This window comes from Harmonia axyridis, chromosome 2 (assembly GCF_914767665.1).
Source record: "Harmonia axyridis chromosome 2, icHarAxyr1.1, whole genome shotgun sequence".
NCBI lineage: Eukaryota > Metazoa > Arthropoda > Insecta > Coleoptera > Coccinellidae > Harmonia > Harmonia axyridis.
In genome coordinates, this window is record NC_059502.1 from 5132659 (window position 1) to 5159699 (window position 27041).

Consider the following 27041-nt stretch of genomic DNA (forward strand, 5'->3'; position numbering starts at 1 on the left):
TAGGCCAAATCTTGCTTAAAGCTATGTGTTGATTTATTTCCTCCTTCCTTTATTTTTTTTAGGCAAGATGGGACACCACAGTTGTCATCAACTGGCAGCATATCCAAGACGTTGGGACAATACATTACACAGAAAAAGGTGTATCAGTTGTTACAGAAAATTACGAGATATGCTGTCTTCAGTTGAGGCATCAAGGAAAACAAAAAAAGTTAATACATTCTGTCCTGATTGCAATCAAGCTTTCTGTGTCAAATGTTTCAAGGAACATCATTAAATTTTCATGTTACATATTTGTTTGACAAGAAAATCTTTTTTTTGCTAACAAGATGTATATAAATAAATAATTAAGTTATTTTTTGAGCATTTAATGCTTAATGGCTAAATTTCAAAAAGCGGTACACGTTATAAGTAAAAAGTTCCTGACGAAAAAAGAAGATGAATTTTTCTTGGTAGAAGATGAAGACATTTTTCTTCTTTTCATCATACAACATAATAATGAAATGTACGTACCTCAAATATAGGTGCCTGTTAATTAATTTATTTTATTAGCTAATTTCTTTGATTGTACCTGGTTTAGAAACTATTATTTTTATTTTGGTTGATTTTTTAATTTTTGTCATTGTTGAAATCCTTTTTTTTAAGAAATACATATACCAAAGATATAAAAAAATGAAGGCTCCACATAATATTTATATATCGAATTTATTTATTTTTTCAGTCACTCATTTATAATGAAAAATATTGATTATCAGTCAGCAAAATGAACAATAAAAATTATTCTAATACTGGTGTTTCTCATCAAGAAAAACATATATGATTTGAATACAATGAAATTATAGTGGTGAAGCGATCTATAGTCAATTACTTGTGCTTCGAGTTTTTTTTTGCTTTTTTATGTGTTGCAGTGTTGAATTTGAATGATGTGTTTTAATGAATGCCTGAATTTGCATTATGTTTGTTAATCAGAACGTTTTTGTGTTCGTTGTCTGATCTCATTAAAAAATTAATATTTAATTAGTATTTTTTTTCTGTAGGCAGAGAAACCTCTTTTACTTGTCACCAATGTAACAAGAAATACAAATACAAGAATAATCTCTGGAGACATATACGACATGAATGCAACCAAGAACCCAAATTTTGCTGTGAAATATGTCCAAAAAGGTTCAAGCAAAAAGGACATTTGAAATCTCATTATCTCGTTCATATGCATATATAAAAACTTATATCCCAAATAAAATGATTCTGCACTGTTACTGTTTATGACGAAATAAACGGTGTTCTGTCTGAGTTTTCTGAATATTTCCCTGCAAACTTAATATCGTTTCATTTTTTTTATATCAGTATTTTTCAATTATTATATTTATATATTATTTACCCATATTCTTTATCAGATGAAACGTTTTTAGATTATTCCATTGCAGATACATTTCAATGAATTTCTTTCTTTTAAGGTATGTGTTTGTGTCAGCCTTGTCCTTATTATCTTTACATAATCTTTCGCCTTTTATCTCTGTTTATCATTTTCAGAAACGTTTGGTTGTGACCGTTGCAACAAGAGATATAAATATGTGTGCAACCTCAGACGACATCTACGGTTTGAGTGCCAAATCGAGCCGAAGTTTCAATGCAAATTTTGTCAAAAAAAATTCAAGCAAAAGGTGAATTTACACACTCACCTCAGATGTGTACATAGCTATTTCGATATAAATGTCAAGTAAGGAATTTTGTGGTCTGTTCAAATATATGACGAAGCAACAAGATCTCCTTAATGTCAACGTGTTTATAGGATATAGTAATTTTGAGGTATTATTCATGTAGTGGAAAGATTTCCTATAAAGAATTTCATGGTACTAAGTTTTTGTACTCCCCTGGAGTTATTGATTTTGAATTCCTGCGAAAAGATTAACTATTTTCCTTCAGTGGCCACCTCATCACACAGACTTTACTCCCTGTGATTTTAAAATGGCCGTATATCTCTGACGTCTCAGGATAACTACTTGTTCAGGAAACTACTGGATTTCTTTGGGAAAAAATTGAAAAATTTCAATTTCGTCGAGGCGTTCGCGGCTAGTTTTGAAGATGCGCCCTCTCGCAGAGGATTGGTGTCTCTTATCCCGAGTAGGAATTCATGGCTTGGCTTGATTTTCAAGCTACTTGGCTTGAGCTTGACTTGAAATCAAGTCAAGCTCAAGTCAAGTAGTAGTTTTTCAATTCCAAGTCAAGTATTTATTCATCAAGTACTTGAATCATACCAAGCTACTTGATTTTCAGCAGTTTTATTGTCTAATGTCACATCAATAAAACAATGATGAAATGAGAAGGAACCTTGCAAAAAACACTTTTATTTTTTTAAGCTTATTGTATGAAATTACCTAGAATATCAACATTTTTGAAATAGATACGTAAATTAAATCACTGTGAATCATAACAAAATAAAAAATAGTAAAGAAATAAAGTTTTTCAATATTGAAAAATCTCCAGGCTTTGTTCAATTCCATAATTTTCCATCCAGGATCTAAGTCACATGGGGCATCTTATAGATTTGTCACCTAAACTGTTGCGGGTTTTTGTAACTGTAAGAGCAGCTCTGGAAAATTGTCTTTCAACAGGAACTGCTGAAGATGCTGGCGTTGATAACAAATCCTTGGCCATTTTGGCCAAGTTTGGAAAGATATTTCTGAAACTACCGAAATCTACCAATAGATTTCATAGAAATGTGTGAAAACTACTGATAATGTCACACTGGCGAATGCTTCAGTCTCTCGGCGCTCAAGAAATCCCCTTATTTAGTCTAAGCGCACACGAGATTGCAGAAATATATGCCATATGATGCGTGCATATCAAGCTCAAGTAATGTCAAGTAGGTTGATATCAAGTCAAGCAATATATCTCTAAATCAAGTCCAATCAAGCTCAAGTATGTAATTTTTCACGAGCTTGATTTTCAAGTCAACTAGTTGCTTAAAATGTCAAGCAACTTGGCTTGATGAATCCCAAATCCCGAGATGGGATCATCAATATGGAACTCGGTGTTTCCTGCCAGATACACCTTCCATATCCTGATCTAAATAAAACGTGTATAGTGAAATGCACGATTTGCTTCATGTCTTAGATCGTTAGATCTCGAGCTTTCGATTTAAACATTCCAGATGTTCATCATCCGACCAAATCGACAGTTCTGATCGACAAGTGATTGGTACGTGAGTAGGCACTTTCAGTTGAGTTACCTTGTGTAGTAGCTGCATGTATTTTTTCTTCTGACCTTTCCGTTTTGTTTTGGAATTTATTTGATTCTCCTTATTTTTAGTTGCATATGATGGATATTTGTGTCCCAACTGTAACAAATCATATAAGCATAGATGTAACCTGTATCGTCATCTCAAATACGAATGTCGTAAAAAAGGAACTGAAGTTTGTCCAGTTTGTAAGAAAGTTTTCAAGCATAAACATAATATGAGAGCACATTTAATTACTGTTCATAGAGACGAAAAAGAAGAGGAAGTAGATAATAGTAATTCAATAATTTAAATGATAATTATAAAACGGTGCAAAGATAAGTGTATAAAGAATTATCATAGTTTTGTATTGTATGTCTTTTGAGGTAATACATCGTAATTCATACTCAATTTTCTTTTCATTATCCTACACAAATCACATTGTTTAATTTCCTGATGAGTGTTATTCAAAGTCTGCTCCAAGCAATAACAACGGTTAGAAGGTAGTCTGTAGATTTTAAACGTGGTTGAAAAACCACCGACGATGTTGGATGCTCTGGTCGTCCAGCCCAATATTTGAAAAAATTTTTTTTTACTGGTCAGGTCTTGAATTTATCGAATGAAGCTTGTTCAGAGAAAGAACAGGCTATCATGTTGACCGAATATATGTTATTTTAGATTTTGAGCCGAGAATGGTCTCAAACGATTTGGGTTCGACTCACGAAAAATATTCAAGATATGGTTATTTTCCAGGTCCTTGAATAATGGACTAAAAGAATATGTTGAATTTTTTAAATAGTATATTTTTCTTCCTGGGAGATGGAATTTACATAATATAAGCACTTCAATGCTTAGATGTTTTCGAGGACACAACTTCGATTTTATGTTTAATTTAATATGTATGTACGGATTGTATTCGAATTTAGATTTGATTTGTATGTTGTGTGTATTTTTTAGGAGGACTTTTTCGTTTGGTTATTCATTTTATTTTTTTTTTAGGTGGTTTTGAGTGTCCTAATTGCAAGAAAACTTATAAACATAGATTCAACCTGAATCGTCATATGAGATACGAGTGTCTTAAAAAAGGAAACGTGGCTTGTCCTGTTTGTGACAAGATTTTCAAGTACAAACATAACATGAAAGCTCACTTGGATACGGTCCATAAAGATGAAAAAAAAGGGTATATTATCAGGAAAGAAATATAACTTAGAAATTATGAGTTATCAATTGTGATGAGTTTTGAAATAAATTCTTGGATAATATGATTAATTTTTGAGGCAATTCATTTAATTTTATATTGTTTTTTTTGAATCATCGTGTTACAATATGACAGTAGTCCATTTCCAGATTCTTGAAAAAACTTCTTTTCTTCTCTTGAATATCCTTATATGAATTTTATAAATTTAATATGCGGCGGTTTTAGAATGAGACAAATTTTTGGTTGCAACAAAAATATTCTACCACGCTAGTTCTTCTGCTTGAGAGCATTGCTGATTTTTTAACGCCTAGTGACATTAGTGAGAGGAAACAGTGATGTTTGATGATAAAAATCATTCAGTGAAATTTAAAGCTCTTGTCAGTTTTTTTTTTCAGATATGGAAGTCATATGTATACCTGTTGTATAGCTAGAAATATCTGTGTTTATGAGAAGCTGTTTCATTCTTCCTCATATTTTTTTTTCTGCATTATATCGATTTGTATTGATAATGCATAGTTGCTTAATTTAATATTCTATATTAATCCAATAATATATTTTCCAGAAGGCAACTATGTCTGCTCAAAATGCCATAGATCATACAAATATAAGAGCACCATGAACCGTCATAAAAGATATGAGTGTAACAAAGTGGGGACCCATGTTTGCCCATTGTGTCAGAAGGTTTTCAAGCATAAACATAACATGGAAACCCATTTCTTCACTGTCCACGAAGGTACCAATAAGGACATCATTGCGAATACAAATTTTTAGAACAAAGGCATTATCTGAAAAGATATATTTAAGTGTACATTTTAATTGACGATTTTTGAAAATAAAAATGATTATTTTAGATCGTGATTATTGACCTTAAAAAATGTATAGCATTATCCCAACACTATTCTCTTATTTATATCACATATTTGCAAATGTAATCAATAAGAGTGCGTAACTGAAACGTTCACTTTAATTGAAATATTCATCAGGTCAGTGAAAATCCTAGGAAAACATACATCTGGTGCTTTGTTGGGACATTTTATTGACACATGCGCAGTGAGTTGTCGAATTTTGCGGGAGGTATGACAGGTGGCACCGTCATACTGTTATCGGTGTGAAAATTGGCTTTTAAGTGAATGTGAATTTGCGCGTGGAATTTTCATGAACTTTTTATAAATAAACGCATATGAAGTTCTTGTGTAGGTGCTGGCGATTGGACGTATATTTAAGTTTTTTTGACTTTCCGTTCTTATTCAGTATTTTCGATTTATGTTGCACATTTAGGGTGGAAATATTTCAACTGGCTTTGGTTGAACTCATGAAAAAGAAGAGTCATTTCCTTAAGAAAATTGCGTCGTTGCCACGTCTATGGATAAGGCGGGAAATATAGGAAGTTTGAGGTTTTTTATGGTGAATAACACACTCAGTGCTGCTTAGGGATTTACTCATTTTCTGATCTAAATGGGCATTATACTCCATATTTACTAACTTTTATATGCCCCAATCAAGTTATCATGACATAATCAATGATACAAATATTTTTTGATTGAAGGGTCTCAATCAAGATAATAACCCCACTTCATCTTTGATATATCATATTTCAGTTAATTTTTATCGCCCGTTTTATTACATTTTCGTTTTCATTTCAGAGTTATTTCGCTGTGCGAAATGTTCAAAAGTTTATCAGTACAAGAGTTCTCTGTTGCGTCATCAGCGATATGAGTGCTCCAAAAAAGGATACTACACTTGCTCGTATTGTGGAAAATCCTTCAAATATGAGTATAAAATGCTCCACCACAAGGAGGCTTTACATCAAATTAGACAGTCCAGTTCTTTTTGAATTATCCCCTCAAGTAAACTTGGGTTACATCACATTATGGAAAACTTTAGACAGTTATTTAATTTAAAGTTGGAAGACTATTATTTCAATTGTTTTTCATTCGGAAATTGACAACATTTCTTATTGATGCATATTGTATTAAATGTTTGTAGGTGATGATGTTATTAAAGTTATTTCTTTAGAGTATTTATATTTTTTCGTGTTTGTCTACAAGTTACAAAATTTTCTTAAAGTGATGTGAATCTGTGTTGATTCATATATGTAAATTTTTTACACTAATCATTGTATTGGCATTGGGCGTTTCACTTTGTGTTTGCGCCCTTAGAGACCTCATAACTGATTTTAGGTTGACAAGGTATCCAAGAGCCCAATTGTTGTATGAAAGAAGACCCAAGGGAAGACCCTAACTTTCTTGATTTTGTTAGATACCTTTTTGAATTGTTTATATTGTTACGCCAATGTATAACGTATTATTATACGTTAAATGCTTTTTTGAGTTATTCATTTTAATGAATTATGATCTCCAACTCCGCACTACATTTGAGATTGTGATTTTCAACTCGTAATTTTAGGAACAGAGATTTTTCATTTAAGGCTTCCGTACTTTACCACAGAAGTACGTGGAATATATCGTGACCAAGTTATATAGCACTCTGTTCAGGGAATGAGCGTTCAATAAATAGACAAGCTCACAATATAACTGAAATTAAATAGTTCTTATTGTAAATAAATCCTTGTTTTCATCAAAAAGTCTCTCAATTATTTATCTGCTGCGTAGACTGTAGAATTTTCATTTTTCCCTTTTCAACAAGTGTGCCTCTTTGTATGTCGCATTTTTCATAATTTTTTTTAGGTCACATCCCGTGCCCACAATGCGGACGTTTTTATAAGTATCAACATAATTTGAGGGCCCATTTGAGGAGGGAATGTTTGAAAGAACCAAGTTATAAATGCCCAATCCAATCTTGCGAATTCAAGTGCAAAGTGAAGACGTCTTTGAAGCGACATATATTTTTTTCTAAACATGGAAACTTGCACATGGATTTACGTCTCCAATATTGGAGTCAAGTTGTATGAGACTAGAAAAATGTATATGAGAGGAAAAATTAAAATATTAACCTTTTTTTATTTTTGGTTCATCCTTTATGATAAATCTGAAGTAGAAGGAAAAAGTTTGTATGACAACTTCTGAAATTTGAAATGTTAACAAATTTGATTCTGTGGAAACATGAAATAAATCTTGCCAGACGTATTTCTGTATATGGAAATCATAATTTATTGTATTTCAGTGAAATACATTTGTAAGAGATGCCACAAGACATACAAATACGGATCTAGCTTATTGGCCCATGAAATGATGTGCAAAAAACCAGTTTGGCGTAAATAAGGACCAAGAAATTGGATGAAATTAACAGGGAATTTTATTTTGGAGAAAATATATTATTCAAATGAAGTACTAAATTTTTTTATCTTATTTTTCATTGATTCATTTTTTTTTTGGTCATGGTTATTCATTATTAGGGCAGTTTCGGAATATTCTTCTTGTTCTTTTGTTTTCTAGATGTTATTGAGATCTATTTGGAATTTTGAAAAACTTCTGCTTTATATTATTTGTGATATCAAGAAATCTTACCTAGTTTTATATCAATATATGTATTTAATTGTAAACAAATGAAATGACATGATATTGTATGTAACTTTGTATTGAAAATATGAGTTTAGATTTTTGCATAGCAAAGAAATTTTTCATTTTGTATTTTGTTTGAACTAACATTTAAAAATATTCAATAATGACAATTTTTTTATGTGTGTATTTGAAGAGAAATAGTTAATAGACAGTAGTATTTGTTGCAGTCATTGTCATCGTGATATTTATCATTAATTTATGGTTTAATAACTTGAAGATTCCATTTCAGAGAAATACCAATGCAACAATTGTTCAAGAACGTACAAGTACAAATCTAATCTTTTGCAACACCAGAGGAGGGAATGCAACAAATTTGGTACCTTTTTTGAGTGTTTTGATAGTGAATGTAACTACACCACAAAAATCAAAAGTAATTTCAAAAGGCATTTACTTCGACATAATATAATATTTCAAGATTAACTTTGAATTCTATAAGTTCTGAATACGCTTCTGATTTTTTTGTGCTCTCATGCGACATCTCAAATGATTTTGATGGACTCACTGATGAAGAATCCGTGTTCAAAATCCAAATTAGTCGTAACAGCTTAGAAAATTCGTGAATAGGATTACTTACTTAAAAAACGTGACAATTTGTGAAACTCGCAAACTTCCAAAAAATATGAGCAATACCTCATTGGATTCAGAATTATGTCCAGAAAAATTCATTGAATTATTTTTTGTGAATTTTAGTCAGATCGTTTTCTTCAACAGAACCTCATTTTATTTCAGTGTAAAGAGAATATTTATTTTATTATTATATTTATTTACAACCAACTAGCTTTTTCCATCGTAATTTGCAATTTTTATATACTTATAAAGGATTTCGATATATTTGCAGACGTTCTTCGGGTCCAATGATTTATCGCTGAAATATTTATGACCAGTTCCCAAACCAACACGTTTTTGGAATTGTTTACTAGACTTCATAGAATTGAGTAAATCAGCTGTGACCATATCGAGAAATAACTCGTGTTTTTCAAAAAAACAAAAACAAGATAAAGCAGCAGTTTCTGCATTCTAGAAGAATCATCTTACCTATAGCTAATTTTAGTGATATACCTATACATGTCCTCTATCTGTATATAAATGACCTACAAGACTTCTTTTCCCAAACTATTTTCAAATTGGGGAGTCTCTTGACTGTTGAATGTCTTAATTTGAATTTTGAATTGCCTATATGATTGAAAGTTTAGTTTGAATTGTTCCCTGGAGTTTTCACTCAAATACTTGTAAAATAGTTCCTTCCACTAAAAATAGATAATTGATTGACTCTTATGTTCATTCATCTATATTTGTCTGATATTCCATAATAAAACTCATACTATCAAATTATAATAATTCCAAAAAGTGTTTTATTTCATAACTTACCATAATTTCGTAAATCACTGATAATGTGAAGAGTTTTCCAATAATAGGTTTCATTTTGAATAGTCTGCTGGCTAGCCGTCAATTTGAAGCTGTCATTTGACATGTGAAAACTGCGCCATCACTTAAAAGGGTACGATAAATGCTTCAACACATTGAAATTGTTAAAATGTATGTTTCATCAACTCCAACATTTTTCATAATTTCGATGTTTCAACCTATGAAACCCAAACTTTCAGACCTTGAGGGCTTTTGGTATGAATTGTTATACCGCATCGATCCTCTCAGCTCAAGAACCCGATACTTCAATTTTGAGGACTCAATATGAAGAAAAAAATTTGAAAAATATAAAGTACTCAAAATTTTCACTTCATAAAACCATCAAACAAGTTGAAAATGTTCATCGATACGAAATGGGTCAGTATTTTTTAATATAGCCTATCAATAATGTATTCAACTCACATTTATTTCTGTTTCAGGTAAATTTTGTTGTGTGGAATGTGGTAGGACCTATAAGCACAAAGCATCCTTGAGTAAGCACTCCAAGTATGAATGTGGAAAAGAACCTCAAATCAAATGTTATCAATGTTCATACGCTTGTAAAGTTCCTGGAAATATGACGAAGCATTATAAAAAACATCACCCATATTGAAGTATAACAAATGGAAAACTAGAAATCGTCTGATTTGTCGATATAGTACTATCTGTTATTAGTTTTATTTATTTTTATCTTATTAAATATTTTTACCTCTCTATGATTATTATTATTATTGAATCAGGGTCGTTATGGCTCTGTCAGCCTATCGAGAACTGCGAACACATTGATCTTTTGTTCTTAACCCTTCTTATCCCTCCAAACCCAAGGAGGCTGTCGATACTTTGGACGATACCGAGAAAATCCTTAGGAGCTTTGGATGTTACTTCGTCTGCATCAAGCTACCTGTACTGCATGTCTCAGAGCCGCAAAAGTCCATGGGGGCTGGGGTAAATTTCCAAGCCTTCTACCCATAATGTCCCAAACATGCTCTATGGGCGAAATATCGGGGGATCTGGGCGGTCTTGGCAAAAGATTCACATTGGCCGCTGAAATATTGGATTCTCGAGCCGGTTAAGGTGAGGGAGAACATATGGCTCCACTATTTCTTGAAGGTAACGCAGCGTTGTCATGTTACCTCGAATAAAACTAAAGGTGACCTACTTGCATGTGAAACAGCGTCCCATTCCATAACGCCTATTGTCCGGTGTACATGACGCTCAACATCAAACTGAGGTTCGCGTCTTTCTCCACGACTTCCTAACCCTTCTTCGGCCATTATATGCACCCAAGGAGAATCGAGATTCATCAGAAAAGACGACCTGATGCCATTCCACATTCCAATGTTGACGTTCTCTGCTCCACTGTATTCGTTGCAGGCGATGCTCAACAGTCAGAGGTAACACAAGATGGAGTCTATAATACTGCAGTCCAAAAAACCTTATCCGGCGGTAAACCGTTTGGACAGTTACAGGTGGCCTTGTTCTCCTAACCACTCATCAGCCAAAGATCGAATTGTCGCAAATCGGTCTCTAATGGCAATAAGTCTTAGACGTCGATCTTCAACTTTCGACGTACGGTGCCTACTCTTCTTCGATTTTTGGCATTATCAAGCCAGGCTTGACAACATCATTTGTCATTTATTTTTGTATACAGTATCATCATGAATGAACCTAACATCTTAGTTTATTTTCTATGATGGAATATCGAAATGCGCATCTTAAATTGTGTGTTATCAATTCTTATTCAAGTTTTGTGAACTCTGTTTCCGAAACAGAATGAGTAAATTGAAAATTTTGAAAGGCCAGTACGATGTTATCATGTTATAAAGAACCCCTTTTAAAGTAAATAGTTAGATCGATATCCTTTTCTGCTTTGTACACTATGCTTAATTGTGGTAAATGTGAATAGAGTGCAATCATATTGGAAGGAGGTATAATACGTAAATTTTTATTGGATATTTCCAAATAATTAATCGCAAATAATTGCAGGTAGATTTTCATGTAATGATTGTGGAAGAATCTACAAAGTAGAAGGATCTCTAAGAAACCATATTAGATATGAATGTGGAAAGAAGGCCCAATACAAATGTTCTGTCTGTCCTTTTAAAACAAAATTCAAAGGTAGCCTGACAAGGCATGCTGTGACATTCAAACATGTGCAATTGTAATGGAAGGAGCTGATTATTTGATTGAGTTGTTTCGGAACCTGAAGAATGCTCTAGTCATATATTATTTATGAATACCAACATTATATCACTTCATTCAATATGTCCAGGGTCTTACAAATAAAAACACATTTTTTATTGAAAATTTGCAATAGGGTTCAACTTTGACTTCTTCATAAGAACCAAATTTTTTATTCTTGACTTGACTTTATGTTAAGACACTTATCTGTTGACGCTTGGTACCTACTAGTGGTATGGCACTGGTGTGCTATCTATGTGCCAGGCCCAGGACTTATTAAGTGACGTGAAATCTACATCAAATATCGTTTTTATCTATAGGCATAATTGTTGAACTGTTTCCTTGTTGATACTTAAATAGCCTACTGCTCATTTAATTTTATTAACACATCTCCTTGAGTTGTATTTTTAGTATTTTTTTTCCAATTGAACTGTTTTTATGTACGAAATGTTGAAAAAAATTGGAATTAAAGTTTTTTTGACATCTGTTCTTGTTTCCAGTCATATCCTCTTCTTTTTTGAGCTCTTGTTTACTGATTCGACTTGAAATCATGAAACTTGGTTCATTCCTTAGAAGACTATTGTTGGATGAAAAATCCTAACTGTTTATACTTCCAGATCACTTACCATGTCCAAGTTGTGGAAAGAAGTATGCAAAATACAATTCTTTATGGAAACATATGAAATATGTTTGCGGTAAACAACCTGATCAAAGATGTACCAAATGCACTTTTGCTAGTCATCTAAAATGCAATCTAATTAAACATATGGAGAGAATGCATAAAAGTTCATCTTGATTATAACGACAATTTGGTTTGACAAACAGAAATATATAATTTTTTTCATGTAAATAAAATATTTATTTTAAGTTTACTCCTATTCTATATTTGTATCTTTATGTGATAGTTTTTTGCGGAATAAAATTATTATGTTTCTTTTTCAATTTTTTGAGTTAATCGTTTGAAAATCTCAGCCGTTGTGTTTATTATTTATAACATTACAAAAACCAGAGAACCTTTTATTTATTTGGGTTTTTGTAATTTATTTTCCTCAATCTTTTATTGGATTCGGTTTTTGAATGGTGTGAAATTCAAATAAATTAATCTATTTATTTGAATACACTTGAACAATACTCAATTGAGTGTTGTTGCCAGATTGATCAAAAATGTAGAATTGGGATCTGGAGGTTGTCTGCAACTAATAGGATGAGGCTGTGACCTATGTTACAGTTATAATAAGTAAAAATAAGGACCTTTTCGATATCATATAAGCATACGTTATCATTAACTGATTTAGGGACGATGATTTATTAGGGTGACAAAAGCCATTCTTGAAAAACTATAATTCAATATATTTAATTCATTCAGGTCAGTTCCCAAATGACCTAAAGAGCGTTATCATCACTCCTAGATAAAAATGGTCCCAAGAAATTAAGACTTAACTTTGAAGCTGAAATTATTAAAAAGTGTGTTGCTTGTAAGTTGAGTGAATACATCTTAAAAAATCTGAACCGCAATTTTGATTCAGAGGAAATCGTTTCACAGATGATGCCTTATTTCAATTCACATATAGAATACTTGAACACCTGAACATGAACAAACAGCTTATTTGCATATTCATACTTAGCGAAGGCATTTGACTATATTTCCCATAAATTTCTCCAAACAAACTAAATGTGAAATAAGAGGTGTAGCAAATGAAATTTTGAAGATTACTTGATAAATTTGATAAATTCGTAAGAACCCCGACAACTCGAATATGGTATACCGCAGGGAACAATCGTAGCTGTAAGTTTAGTATCTGAAACATATTGAGGTTTCAAGTTTGTGTCTTGCCTCAAGGAGAATAGGCAGCCTTGAGAATATTATCGAAGTAATTGAAAATTTCAGTTTTCGAGCTATAATTTCTGAAATAATGGACTAATCCCTGAACTGCAAGCATTTTCATAATCTTTATTATCGAATCAATCGATATAATGGTATCAAATTCCGAAAATTTTTTGACAAAAAGTTTTTCAGGTGAGATCGAAGTTTTGAAGAAATTCGAACTCGAAGTTTGGAAAAAAATTGAATTTCCGTCCAAAAATCGTTATATCTCCTAAATTATTCGTCACAGACCCCTCAAATAAAAACGTTTTTTTAACATCGGGTTCTGACCTGGAACATAGTGTGGTTTCAAGGGAGTAGCTTACGTCCAGGAGAAGTGGCAGCCTCGGGAATTTCATCCATTTTTTTTTTTTGAAAATTTCAGATTTTTACCTATAATTTCTGAAATAATGTACTAATCGCCAAACTGCAAGCATTTTCGTGATCTACATAGGCGAATCAATCAATGAGATGATACAATAGTCCCATGAAGGAACTTTTAATTTTTTTCAATTTTTTAAGGGTTAGGTATGGAAAATTTCACGAAAATTTTTCAGGTGAGTTCAAAATTCGGCCACTCAGGAGTAGTCAATTCTGGCATTGCTCATCGATTTCGCGTAGACCTCACAGTTTTGGGGAAATTCGAACTCGAAATTTTTTTTTGAATTATTCTAATAGTATAGTATTCAGTCGCCAGGTATCTGCAACTTTGTTATTTCCACTAGTGGCACTAGTAACTTATTATTTCTGATTTCATCACTAATTTCGATTATTGCAGGTGGATTCAAATGTTACCAATGTGGCAAAGTGTATGCACAAAAATGTTCCTTGGGAAAACATTTGAAATATGAATGTGGCAAAGAGCCCCAATTCAAGTGCTCTATTTGTCCCTATGTCTCGAAACAAAAGGGAAATTTGAACAAACACATTGCATTCAAACATGTTCGACATATATAATTTTACTTAATCCTTTCATTGTTTTTTTTTTTGTACAGTTTCTTATTCCTCTGTTTTTGCGGGCTTGTTCCAGGTGTGGACTAAAAATAGTAATAAAATGATGATCAATGTCGTGAGCAAATATAGTTTATTTTGTTAGTTACAGCTCTCCGGTTGCTAGTCATCTGGAAGAGATTTTACTGATGTTTCCATAACAGTAATAATTTCACAAAATTCAAGAACCAAATTGTTATATAAATAAAATTATTATAAACAAATTGAATATAAACACATATATTCAGTACATTTGTTTATGCATATGTACTAAAATTGTTGTACATATCTTTCGACTTCGCAGTATTGGGATATTCAGACAATACTCTACGATCGGTAAAATAGACCTTCTATTCTTAGTACTGAATATAAACTTAGGTCATATTCTGTACTGGTCGATGTTTCAAGAACAAGCGCGCAAAAATCACCATACTTGTAAATGAATGAATAAAAATCATATAACACAATAACAGTGTTTTTTATGTGATTCCTATTTTCAACATAATATTAGACAATATCAGGTATGAAATGAACAATATGAAAATTGGAGAAAAATAGCTGAAAAATCAATGTATTTTAGACTCAGTCCGTTCCATGTTGATTTCTGAATAATTAATGAGAATTGAATTTTTGAGTTATAATTAATAGTATCAATTATAAATATTCTTCATCGGCTTCTAACGTTATTAAAAAAATTCCACATGTTAATCTTTATATTCAGAACTAGAACTTAATACATTTTTCCGAAATGTGAACCAATAAATTTGTATAGAAAAATATTATTTCTCTATTTCAGTATCGTAATGAGTTCATTACAGTTCTAAAAACAGTGTTGTAATGAACTCATTACAGCATCGTTTTCAGTTATATTTTTCGTTTTGTGGTTATCTATACTGACTTCCAATCCTATCAAATTTTAATAAACGTCAATAGTTGACAATACAATACAATTCAGATATAGTGAAATGAAATGATTTGCAACATTATTCGCAATATATCTTAATTCTGGTGGTGTTAAATCGATTTTGTCAGACATAATTCACGAATTTAATGCGTAAATGTAAATTATTTCAAAATCGAAACGTACGATTCATATTCAAAATCCGTAATCTGTCAATGTTCGTAACAGTCACACCAACTGCCAAGATATAATACAAAAGTCACTAGGATATATAATCTGAATTTTTCATTGAGTTTCTTCAATATTCCACAAAACTTGACTGAAATAGAGAAAATATCGTCTAATACTCGTTGCAGAAGGCAATTCCAACACTCATGCGTTCGAAAACTCGCTCCTTCGTCGCTCGTTTGCGAATTTCGCATTCGTGTTGTAATAGGAGCCCATTCTGCAACTTGTGTTAGAATATACTATTTTGTGGATTTTATTCAGTTGAATAATAATAATTGCAATAACAGAATGCATAAAATGAATTATTTCTAGCAGCTAACATGTTTCATTCTTGATGAGCGTGGACCTCAAAGATTTATTTTGTGATTGATTTTTATTCCATATTTTTTCAGTTTTGAGCACAATAGATGGAAAAATATACGAATGCTCAACATGTCTTCGATGTTATAAGCATGCACAATCTTTAAATAAACACAAGAAGTACCAGTGTGGTAAAGAACCTCAATTTTATTGTCCAGAAGCCAATTGTGATTACAAATCTATATTCAAGGGAAACTTGACACAGCATCTCAAGAGACGTCATAACTCGAGTTTTCTCAATGATTAACTTTGAGAGTGAAAATTTAATATAGGTTTTGCCATATTGATCTACTAGTCTTCAAAAAATAACCTTGATTCACAGTAGTTGAATTTTGTTTTAAAATATATCTTGATATTATAAATAAAACAAATATTTTTCTCCTTGATGTTTTATTTCACGACAATAGTTTTATTGCATAATTTCTTCAGCTGAGTATTACAGGATACCGATTTTACAATGTTACAAGTGTTAAACAATAAAAAAGATTCTTCAAAAATTTTTCAATTCAAAATGATTTTAATGACAACACTGTGTATTGTTTTTTGACATTTCTTATGTCATTTTAGCTTACTAGGTTATGATATTGGATCATTAAAAAAATATATAAAAGAATTTATGGCCGATATTATTCAGTTAATTGACTCACTATTCGTAATACTGTAAATTAATGTGTGGTACCAAGTACGACTCAGTACATGTTACTGATAACGTGTCAAGACAATCCATTTTCTAATTTGTCTATAATACGATGAATAGTAGTCGATTAACTGAATAATGTCATCCATGAATTCTGCTGATTTTGATAAAACAATTTAACTCTTTGTAAACGTTGCTGAAGCGTGTATAGAAATTAGGAAAAATAATACACAGTGTTGCCATTAATACTATTTTGAAATACATAAATAAAATATTTGAGAATTTTCTAATATCAGGTATAGGGTGTTTTGCATAATTCTGCTTGGTAATGGAATAATTAAATTAAAAGAAAATGTTGATGATTGCACTATTTATGTATAAAGAATTGCTGCTGATTGTACTCATGATTTTCTCACAAATACTTTCTCTGATTATGGGCCTGTAACATATGTGTCAATACCTAAATATATTTACTTTCATAATATTTTTTTTAATATTTTTTATCATTGATTTTGCAATTGACCTTCGTCATATTTTTTTTCAGTTTTCCACACTTCTAATGGAAAAATTTATCAATGCTTAAGATGTCTTCGATGTTATAAGCATGCACAATCCTTGTGTAAACACAGAAAATTCCAATGTGGGAAAGAACCCCAATTTCATTGTCACATAAGACATTGCGGTTACAAAGCCATATTCAAAGAAAATTTGAAAAGACATCTCAAACTTCGTCATCAATCAGATTCACCAAATGATTCAGATGGAGAGTGAACATTCAAAAAAAATTTGCTTTATTTTATACCATTGTTCTACAAAATAAATTCATGTATAGTTATTGATTTTTCTACATTTATGTTGATACCCTTCGAAAATTTCCATTCTTGTAGTCTTTTAATCATTTGTTGTTTATTTTTCGTAGTTAGGTTTTTTTTAAGTATTTGTTTTTCTTATTGCGTTTGTGATAATGACTGTGATGAATATGTTTTTTGTATTTTATATTCAATAGTTGACTGTTTTTTTATAATACCCATTTTCGTTAGGGGTTGAAGAATTCACAATTACTGAAACGACTCAATTTAAAATGGAGCTCTTTTCTTTGCCAGAAAAACAAAATTGTATTAGTTTTTCGAGTTATAAATAGTTTTGAATTGGTGGGGAAAAAGTAAACCTCTCGAAAACTATATATTTAATCGAAAAAACAATACCTTTAGAATATGATGAATTCATCTACAAAGCTTCATAATTCTACAAAACTAGGTGAATAAATGAATATTTTTTGTTTAAATATTTTCTTCAACGTCCACCAATTCATTAACCTCAATACTTAATATGATTTTTTTTTTAGTATCTTAGAAGTTTTGTTTTTAACGCGGGGGTATCTCACGCTTTCTTTATGAAATTGACCTTCATTATATATTTTTTAGGTGCGAAGGTAGTACCATATGGAAGACTTGATGAATGTGCTGCCTGTCTTCGTTGTTTTAAGGATGAAGAAGCCTGGACTATGCACAAGATGACGTCCCGGTGTAGTAGAAAATGGAGAAAGCTAAACCGTAAGCACAAATTGACATTTCCAACATATTCCTTTTTTTTCTAGTACTACATGTCATTATTCACTTGAATCTCTCTAGATAAATTATCGTAAGTAATTGCACAAGTGCATAAAAATTACCGATAATTTTGCATGACAGCGTGTTGTCATAAAAACTGCATGAGTTCATTTTCATTTTTGGAGAAAATGAAAATGACCGAATGCAGTTTTTCAAAGAAAACACGCTGGAATGCGAAATTATCCGATCATTTTGATGCACGAGTGTAATTCGGGGGAATATTTCCCGAATAAACTGTTACATTACTTGTCAAACTGATTTAGAATGGAATTGCCATAGATTCGAACTGTGTAAGATGCATAGAAACTATGCATCTATGAACAGAACAATTGTCGCAGTGCTGTTTCGCTTCCTACAATGCAATTATCGCTGTAATTTTCGATAATTGTTCTACAGATACATAGAATTTTTGACAGGAGGGAATATTCGCTGTAGTTTTCGATAATTGTTCTCCATATGCATAGAATTTTTGACAGGAGGGAAATATTCCTTGAGATATGTTCACTTAACAACGATATATTTTGCCCACGCTGTAAAATTACATTTTTGTGTATAGCAACAGAGATTGAAGATTTAGAATCTTTCTACCAAAACACATTAAGGTATTACGATAAAAACATTCAGCATAAAGACTGAATTTGAAAGAGAGAACTTTCAACAATGAAAAATGTGATTTCTAACGCATTCATTTTGCGATTGACCATCATTATACTTTTTTCTAGGTTCAAAAATTATATATGGGAGAATTTATGAATGTGCTACATGTAATCGTTGCTTCAAGGATGTACAAACCTGGACTACACACTGGAAACACCAGTGCAAAAGAGATCCTAATTATTTCTGTACAAAAGATTATTGCGATTACAAATCTGTTGATGTGGAACAAATCATAGAGCATCTGAAAACACACCCTCTTACGATTAAATTGAAAAATCTATGTATATAATTGAATTTTTTTATTATTTCATGTTGCTTTTTTTTTATATTCAATTTAAAAATAATTTCATCAATTTTGGTGTATTGACTAATCCTACATGAATTTTCGTGTGTTTGAGAGGAATTGAAGTAAATACAAAAAAAAATCTGATTATGAATTATGCTGAATTTCCTTACTATTCTTGTAAAAAATAAAATAAAAATTAGCAATTGTTTACTATTTTATATTTATGCTGAAATTTTGTTTTGTATATTTAAGTGTAATTTGTTTCAATATTCAACTAACTGTAAACAATTATGAGTAATATCAACCCTCTTACGATTGAATTGAAATATCTATTTATTTAATTGAATTTTTTTATTATTTCATGTTGCTTTTTTTTATATTCAATTTAAAAATAATTTCATCAATTTTGGTGTATTGACTAATCCTACATGAATTTTTGTGTGTCTGAGAGGAATTGAAGTAAATACAAAAAAAATCTGATTATGAATTATGCCGAATTTCCTTACTATTCTTGTAAAAAATAAAATAAATTTTTTTTTTGTATATTTAAGTGTAATTTGTTTCGATATTCAGCTAACTGTAAACAATTATGAGTAATATCAACCGTTATGAGTAATATCAACCATGATCCACTCATTGAAAGAACTTGTCAAATCAGATATCAATTTTTAAATTATTGATATTTGTTTTGTTTTATAAATTACACGTCACTTTTTTCATTGACAACAATGGTTAAAAGATGGTATGCTGATTTCAAATTTACCTCTGAAGAAGAAGTGATTTCTGACGTTGAATTCTATTTCGAATGCAAAGACTAATCTTAAAAAGTCAAAGGAGCATAAGTTGTAGTACATGTATCACTCTAGTAGGTACTAGGTTGACGAATAAGATCGAATTTTCAAGAAAAAATGTGGTTTTATTGGTTAGACCGAAACTAATTGAATGAAGTGTATGAAGTGAAACGAATCAACTCGGCTATTAAAAGTATTAATTTTTCAGCTGTATACTGTTTTCAATTTGTTGGGTGAAAGGGAAACTCAAAAGTGGATCAACAATTCACGAATTCATTGACATCAATGCTTAAAATGAACTTTATCTAGACCTTAGACGCTTTATTCTTAACACGTGAGTATCTCACGCTTTTATTTTGCAATTGACCTTCATTATATATTTTCTAGGTGCGAGGGTAACATATGGAGAACTTAACGAGTGTAGTATATGTCTCCATTGTTTCAAGGATACAAAAACTTGGGATAGGCATTGGCAATTTCAGTGTGTTAGATATAGAAAAGAAAACCGTGAGTACAAATTCATATACTAGAAAAAAATGTCTCAACTGATTCTCTACGCATTTTTTTTTGCTGTTCTCAATAAGGTACCTTGTGTCATTATTCACTTGAAAAACTGGATAAAACATGTGTTAAATAGAGCTCTTGCTGTAGAATGGTGTTCCTTTATTAATAAAAAGTATAAATGCTTAGAACCAATTTTCGCGATGAAAACATTCAACATATAATGAATTAATACAAAAGAACGAAAATAAATAAATATAGCGGATGGATAAGACTGTTTGGTACTTGAATTCGTGAAAAAAAGGAGAAAATGTTTATTTTTAATTGAATAATAAATAAATATATAAAATAATAAACAAAATAAAAACACTTATAAAGCTCTGTGCATCTAAGCAAATGAACAAACGCAAATGATTTTTGTTGAGTGTTGTTAGTCGTTGAGAAATTCATTAAAATTAACTATGTTCAACATTGAGGGAACTTTAAATCTAATGCGTGAATATTTCACGCATTCATTCTGCAATTGACTTATATTATACGTAATTTTTTTTTCAGGTCCAAATATAATGTATTGTAAAATTTACGAATGCGCTGTATGTCTTCGTTGTTTTAAGGATGTACGAACCTGGACTAGACACTGGAAATACCAGTGCAGTAGAGATCCTCTTTATTTCTGTACGAAAGAAAATTGCGATTTTAGATCTAAGAATGTGGAAGAATTTAAAAGGCATCTTAAAACACACTATGCTACGATTCAAGTGAAAAGTGAAATTGAACATGAATTGTGAATTTCGCAAAATTTTCTTACTATTTTTATAGAAAACGAAATATAAATTTGAATATATTGGCTCTTTATTTTGGAACCCCTTCTGAGTGTCACTTTCTTGTACATTTGAGTGTGATCTCTTCCAATATTTAGCTCACTATGGAATTTTCGAGAAAATTGTGTTTTATTTGGTAAGGCCCAGAATTGATTGAATGAAGTGTTATCATTTTTTATTTTAATGGATATTTCTTTCATTCAAATCAAATAGATAAAATTATTAAATACATTATCATTCATTATTTTGATTTTATCTGAGTTCAAACAGAAAATGTTATTCCTAACACGTGTGCAAAGTGCTACAGCACCTTGAAAGAACGCGAACCGCTTTGTATTTGAGTGCAGAAAAATAATACTTTGCACACTTGTTAGATGGTCTCATAGGCGGTAATTTTACCACCGGTAAGATAACATACTTAGGGGGAGTGAGGCCAGAAGGGGTAAAATTTTTGCTACCCCCTTCAAATATTGCATGAGCCAAAAAATAGAACATTAATTTAACATAAATTGGATTTAACTGGAAATCTTGGCCCCTTTAAAAAATCACTCCTTGGCCCCTCTATTGTTGAAAGCTTGGCGGCGCCACTGTAGTGTGTGATCTTATGTTGAGAGAAAACCAGACCAGTAGTGGTATTTGCCCCAGTCTGCATACAATTCTAATACCCCTGTGATTGTTCCATCTAATTTTTTTGAATTTACAGATCCCTGCAAATATTACCCTTGCAATCAATGTGGTAAGTTCTATCGGCACCAGCAATCTTTATACCGTCATACTAAATTCGAATGCGGTAAAAAGCCTTTATTCTCTTGTCCTGTCAATGGTTGTCTCTTCAAAACCAAAGTTAAGTGCAACTTGAAACAACACTGTACCAGGCATTATGCAAGAAAGGAGATACCAATAAATGTCCTTACTTCTATGGGAAAACACTACGAATGGGATAAATTGTATTATAAATGATACTATTTCATTATATTGTGAAAGTCATGTAAGTAGAGCAATATGGGAATATAGTTTCATCTTTCCTGGAATCATCTTTCATTTTCCTATTTATTACTTCTGAGTTTTAGTTTTACTCCCGTTTTTTTTTTATTTTTTCCTAGTCTAGACTGAATAACAATTGTTTATATGGAATATAAAGGGTTTTCCAATAGGAGTTATAAAACTTAAAACGGTTATAACGGCAACACTGTGTACAATTTTTTGACATCTATTATGTCATAGATTATGCCATCATGAAAATATACATGCTTAAACAAAGTTTGGAAATTGCTGAATTATTTCATGAAAATCAGTGCTTATACTGGGAGAAATTTAAGAAAAATTCTTCACTTGTCGTGGTAATGTAGACGAATTTGTAAACTTATTTGCCTCAATACCTACTTACCAGTTACTTATAGTTATTATCATCGAAATCTTTCCGATTACAATATATTATATTATTATATCTTATGTAAATATTCAAAATATCAGTTTATAACATTGAATTTAATAATTGTGGTAAATTTTTTGTCCTCAGAACGTTTCAATTAACATTATACCAAATACTCATTTTTTTATGTCTATTCGTTATGTAGCTCATATTTTGTTTTCACTATTTATTTTTATATCGGCTGATGAGATGTATGTATTTCCCAATTAATTAAATTTGGTAATGTTGTTCTTTGTGTTTTGAAATGGTACGCCTTATAGGTGTAGTGTAAACTTCTGATCTTTTTCAGGTAATTTCGGGAAATATAAAAGAACCGATGACGGTCGATTGCGATGTCCAAAATGCCCAGCAACTTACAAGAATCTATCCCACGTGGCGCGCCATTTCAGACATGAGTGTGGCTTGCAGCCTAAGTTTGTATGTTTCTGCGGAAAATCTTTCACTAGGAAGGACTCAATGACAGAACATAAAAAAAAGAAACACGTCTAGTCTCCAGCTGGATAAAAAATTCGAAAAAACTTATTTTTAATTTGAAATTATTTTCGAATATTTGTTAGATCTTATGTTTTTGACTCATAATAAATGTTTATTTACGATGAATTATCAACTTTACATCTAATAATTTCAAAAAACTTGAAATGGTAAATTTTCCCCAATGATCATTCGCTCTTAATTTCATTTGATTTTGGGTTGAATGAGGATTTTTTTCTGAGAGAGTTTCATTTTTAACTCTCTCTGTAAATGAATTATTTTCTCAAAAAAAATTATCTACGGTGCCAATTTTTTTACGCCATCAATTAAGTAAGTCTAATAAATCAGCGAAAAAAAATTGGGGTAGGCGTTAAAAAAATCATGACATCGCTCTGCAGAATTGAATGACTTCGTCCATGAATTATTTATGCTATAAGGTCCGTGGGCACTCTAGAGGGGGGCTACACAACAAAGTTTTCATATAAATAATAAATGCAATCTAGTAATTCCGTACCTTTCTTTTAACATATTTTTATTCGATAATATTTTTCTTTCATTAATATTTCACTTCAATTATATCTGTTCTTTCCTTCGTTTGAATATTTTTTTTTTCTATATATTTTACGGTGATTTTTCAGGATCTATCATTTTGCGCAAATATCTGTAATTTTGGCTGTCGATGAAATATTGTTTTATTCGAATATTCATATCGAATGTTTCCATTCATATAATTCTTTTCATTGTTTAACTGAATTCATTTCGTCGACTTAATATAATATTTATTTCCCCACAATTTTTCTTTTTTTTTTAATTTAATGTTTTTTGCAGGAAGATACAAATGTACTAAATGTGAAAGGGTTTACGCCTGGAAGAAAAATCTGATGCATCACATTCGTTACGATTGTGGGCAGGAACCACGTTTTAGATGCAATTTTTGCAACAAAAAAGCATTTCAGAAAATTTGCATCCAAAAACATATCAAGACTAAACATGCCCATCTCTTTCCCTACTACTGAAATATTGTTACCTGAATTCCATCGACTGTTTAGATTTTCGGAAGAAATTATAATTATTTATTATTGTTTCGTTAGTATTTAAGGTTTTTGAAAGAAATTAATTTTATTTATTAATGTTTCGCAGATATGATTTGAGTTATATTTTTAAATTTTATGGTGCTAGGGATTGTGTGAGATATAGTTTCGGGTGTCCCAGAATTAGTGGTACATAATTCTCCTCCATATTCGCATTTATAATATTCTTTTTAATTTTATACATGACATATCACAATTTTTTCGTTCCTTGATATTTTCTAATTTGATTCTCAAAATTTTGTCTCAATATTTGAAAATAATATGGAACGAAAAATGGTTCGTGAAATTTACCTGTTTGTGACGTTCCTTATTGAAATTTTCATGGGATATTCAAAGTGGTAGGTCGCTAGAACTTCCAAGTACCAAGAATCGTGTCATATTTCATGAAATTGGCTGTGTTACTTCCGGAGAAAATAGACAAATCCATCTTTGAAAGGACGAGAAGAATTTTTTAAGAAAATTCCTCCAATATTTTCGATCGCAGAACACGGTGCTGAATTATTGACCACTGATTCTGGAACTTACTCGTATTTGTTCAATTAGAAAGTCAAGTTTACCTGATACTTCAGTTTCGAATTGTTGTATGATTTATTTATTTTCACTCATCAGACACTATCGAATATTTTATCTTAGTAACACTTATTAGAATATAAAACATTTATATTTGATGGTGTCTAATTGTTTATCACATTGAAGTGTAAAATATTCGGGATCTAATAAGATAGTTGTTGGAAATTATAAGAAATAAACCTCTCCATATAGCTTTTCATTCATCCTCGTATGAAACCTTACAATAATATTTTTTTTTTATTTTTGTTCTTTATTTTTTTCTTACAATATGAGCATTTTAGGATTGGAATGCGAAAGATGTGGTAAAAAATATAATACAATTATTGCCTTGAATTCGCACAAGCAGATAGACTGTGGAGTGCCTCCAAACCAGTATAGATGTACTTTATGTAATTACCAATCGAATCGAAAATTCAATGTGAAAAAACACTGGAAGAATAGACATGGACATCAGTCTCGTGTTCAATAGGTGAGTAGTTTGTTGTTTGCTCATCAAAATCTATCAATCTATTTTGTGCAACTCGACATCGATTGTCAAACTTCCAAAACCTCTAAAAAATGGCATATCCTGACATCTTTCGTTTAATTATTTTCCCTTATAAAATTACTCTACTCAACTAAAATTATATTTCATTCAAAAAGCTAGTCTAATGTGAATTTCATTTCAGATTCGACTTGTGAAATGTGCCATAAAAATTTCAAAAATAAAAATTCACTGAGCTGTCATAAGCGACTTGGTTGTGAAAAGCAGAAAAATTTCTATTGTTCATTGTGCCCTCTACTGGAAAGAGACTGTATAGTCTCAAAGTGCATTACTTCAACAAACATAAAAGCTGCTCCGGTCTGAATTGACAATTTTTTTTTCAATAAAAAATGAATAAATCTTAATTTTTAAATTTTCTGTAAAATTTATTTTTATTTTATGCATTTATCTCGAAAATAAATGTGATACAAAAGATCTGTAAAATGATATTCGCTTCAAATTATAAGAAATAAAACTTTCCATATCGTTTTTATTTTCTTTCATCCTCGTACAAAACCGCACACTAACTCTTTTTGTTCTATTCACTCCGATTTCGATCTTTATTTCATTTCTTTTATAATATGAGAATTTTAGGATTGCAATGCGATAGATGTGGTAAAAAATATAATAAAATTACTGCCCTGATCTCGCACAAGCAGATAGACTGTGGAGTGCCGCCAAACCAGTATAGATGCACTTTATGTCATTTCCAATCGAAACGAAAATTCAATCTGAAAATCCACCTGAAGAATAGACATGGAATTATGTGACAAAAAAATACTGACATCGGTCTTGTGTTCACTAGGTGACTGGTTTTTTTTAATGTCATTTTGTCTTTGAATAATGAAATGCTCTAAAACTAGCTTCTTACTGTTGCTTTGAGCTAACTCCATTTTTCTATTGCTCTAACAAAATGCACTTTCAGAACAAAATTGGATTCTTTTTGGTTGGAAATCTTTGTAATATAAGTAGCATCGACTAACAAAAATCTACTTATTCGTTCTTCTGAGGAAAAATGAAGAAATCCATTGACTTTTATTTAAAAAAAAATTCATTATTGCCTTCAAGGAATTTGGTTCATGCTTCAGCGACAAAATTGATTAAAAAAATGTAAAGAACATGTAATCCTAACAAATTTAATTTAAAATGACAAGAATTCCATTTCAAAATTATATTATCGACTTCAGGACAACCAGTCTATGAAACTAACGTCAAACTATACTCTGCAACTTAACATCGATTGTCAAAGTTCCATAACCTATCCTGACGTCAATTGTCAGATATTGACAGGTAGGCATTATTGTTGATAAATTTTCTGGTTTCTGGAACTGCCAAAATTCCCAGAAAACATAGTACCAGATATCTGATTGCCGATTGTTAACATTTATTTGTGATGATTAAATATAATTATTTTTTTGTAACATATCCCAACTCAACTACATTTGTATTCCAGTCAAAGAGCCAATCTGATGAAAATTTCATTTCAGATGTGGTTTGTGAAATGTGCCAGAAAACTTTCAAAAATAAGAATTCACTGGGATGTCATAAGCGACTTGATTGTGGAAAGCAGAAAAATTTCTATTGTTCGTTGTGTCCTTACACTGGAAAGAGGCTGTATAGTCTCAAAGTGCATTATTACAACAAACATAAAGGCTACCCCGATTTGAATTGGAAATCGCCAGTTTAATTTTCGTTTTGTTTGAAATTTGTGAATTGTGTTGCATAAAAGAATCTAATATTTGATCTGTTATTTGCCATAGAAAAATCCGAATTTTTGGTGTTTTCCTTTT

The 27041-nt window shown here is 31.1% G+C and overlaps 1 protein-coding gene and 1 long non-coding RNA gene across 3 annotated transcripts in view; both read left to right on the plus strand.

The window, feature by feature from the left end:
• Positions 1-27041, plus strand: part of LOC123672478 (longitudinals lacking protein, isoforms H/M/V-like) — a 360352-nt gene that overhangs the window by 172013 nt on the left and 161298 nt on the right. The window lies entirely within an intron of this gene.
• Positions 9450-9918, plus strand: LOC123672488. The gene is made up of 2 exons (XR_006746312.1): positions 9450-9715; positions 9778-9918. It is a non-coding gene; the product is annotated as an uncharacterized LOC123672488 (long non-coding RNA).